This window comes from Arachis ipaensis, chromosome B01 (genome assembly GCF_000816755.2).
Source record: "Arachis ipaensis cultivar K30076 chromosome B01, Araip1.1, whole genome shotgun sequence".
Lineage (NCBI taxonomy): Eukaryota > Viridiplantae > Streptophyta > Magnoliopsida > Fabales > Fabaceae > Arachis > Arachis ipaensis.
Window position 1 is genome coordinate 62,858,563 of NC_029785.2, and position 2,713 is coordinate 62,861,275.

The window sequence follows — 2,713 nt, forward strand, 5'->3', positions numbered from 1 at the left end:
CATGTCAATGAGTTCTTGAGCTTTTGCAGGCGTTTTCTTTAGGTGAATGGATCCACCTGCAGAGGTATCCAATGACATCTTTGATAACTCAGATAAACCATCATAGAATATATCCAGGATGGTCCATTCTGAAAGCATGTCAGAAGGACACTTTTTGGTCAACTGTTTGTATCTTTCCCAAGCTTCATAGAAGGATTCACCTTCTTTCTGCCTGAAGGTTTGAACATCAGCTCTAAGCTTGCTCAGCTTTTGAGGAGGAAAGTACTTGGCTAAGAAAGCCGTGACCAGCTTATCCCAAGAGTTCAGGCTGTCTTTGGGTTGAGAATCCAACCATAATCTAGCTCTGTCTTTTACAGCAAAAGGGAAAAGCATGAGCCTGTAGACTTTAGGATTTACTCCATTAGTCTTAACAGTATCACATATCTGCAAGAATTCAGTTAAGAACTGAAAAGGATCTTCAAATGGAAGTCCATAAAACTTGCAGTTCTGCTGCATCAGAAAAGCTAACTGAGGTTTCAGCTCAAAGTTGTTTGCTCCAATGGCAGGAATGGAGATGCTTCTTCCATGTAAATTGGAATAAGGTCCAGGCATGGCCGAGATGGCCAGCCCCCAAAACATGATCAAAGGATCATAAGGTAATCCAAAGATGCCTAATACAATAGTAAGAGGTCCTATTTATAATAAACTAGCTACTAAGGTTTACATGAGTAAGTATTTGATGTATAAATCCACTTCCGGGGCCCACTTGGTGTATGTTTGGGCTGAGCTTAAGTGTTGCACGTGCAGAGGCCATTTGTGGAGTTGAACGCCAGTTTTTGTGCCAGTTTGGGCGTTCAACTCTGGTTTTGGATCCTTTTCTGGCGCTGGACGCCAGATTTGGGTAGAAAGCTGGCGTTGAACGCCAGTTTACGTCGCCAATTCTTGGCCAAAGTATGGACTATTATATATTGCTGGAAAGCCCTGGATGTCTACTTTCCAACACAATTTGAAGCGCGCCATTTCGAGTTCTGTAGCGCCAGAAAATGCACTTTGAGTGCAGGGAGGTCAGAATCCAACAGCATCAGCAGTCCATTTTCAACCTCTGAATCTGATTTCTGCTCAAGTCCCTCAATTTCAGCCAGAGAATACCTGAAATCACAGAAAAACACACAAACTCATAGTAAAGTCCAGAAATGTGAATTTAACACAAAATTTATTAAAAACATCCCAAAAAGTAACTAGATCCTACTAAAAACATACTAAAAACAATGTCAAAAAGCGTATAAATTATCCGCTCATCAGTCACGCGTTTGTGTCGCTGCCTTTTCGCGCTAGGCACGCGGCCGCATCGTCCATGCGTTCGCGTCGTTGCCCTTTTCTTCAAAACTCCATTTTTGTGCTTGATGCACAGAAAACTTGTCTCATAACAAATCTCCCTTCGGCAAGTGTACCGAATTTGTCGTCAAGTAAAAACTCACAATAGAGTGAGGTCGAATCCCACAGGGATTGATTGATCAAGCAACTTTAATTAGAAGAATGTTCTAGTTGAGCGAATCCAGAATTTGGGTTGAGAGTTGCAGAAAATAAAATGGCGGGAATGTAAATAACAGAAAAGTAAATGCTAGAATTAAAGGACTGGAAGCAAATGACTGAAAATAAATTGCAGAATTGTAAATGGGAATGGGGGATTTGCTCATAAAAGTAAATGGCAGAAGTTAAAGAGAATGGGTAAGATCAGAGATGGGGAGTTCATTGGGCTTAGGAGATGTTGAAATTCTCCGGATCAAGTTCATTTTCATCTCTTCCTCAATCAATGCACTTATTGATCTCCACAGCATGAGAAAGCATTTCTAGCTTGGTCTCTTCATTCCTCTTTCAAGGTTCAAAAGAGATCCAATTTTGAATAGCTTCTCTTCCAAGATAACTACTCAATTGGATGAAGATCGAAAGCTTTCAAGTAAAATCAAGAGAAAAGATAGAAGAAGAATAATGAAAATTAGTATTGATCCATCAAATTACAACAGAGCTCCCTAACCCAATGAAAGGGGTTAAGTTGTTCATAGCTCTAGAAAAATGAAAACAAAAATGGAGAATACATCATAAAACTAGAAAATGCAGAGAAAGTAAAATACAGAGAGTAGTTCCTTTTTTCCAGCCTCCAGAACTCCTTTTTACAATTCAAAGCTACTCCTATATATACTACTCTTCTCAGCTTCTAGTTTACTCTTCAAGTCTTGGGCCTTTGGATCTTGAGTTTGAAGCAGTTCTTTTCTTCATTTGGGCTTGGCTTTACTTGTAGAGAGAAAGTGCTAAGTGGGCGGAGACTTCAGCTCAGGGAGTTAGGGGTGTTAACATTTAGTGAAAGTATAAGTTCGAGAACGTTAGTGATAGTAGATCCCTCACACAGGAGCACCACAGACACTTGTCTCAAGGTCCAAACCATTGGTGCCTAGCCTTATTGCTTACTCTTTTTCTCTTGTTTTTCACTTCCATTATTCTTTCCCTTTTCTCTTATTAGGATCTTGTCATATGCTCAGTCTCATGGGTATATCCAAACTCAAGTATTCAGGATAGATAGTTGTCCTTCTAACCTTGTGGTTGAATCAACTTAGCTAACTTATGACTACCCCAAAGATTCATGAATGCACTTCCACAATATGAACTCCACTCTGGTCTTTTAAAAACAATCATTCTCTCTTCATTTAATTCAAAAGGGACAAGCATACAAGTAAGT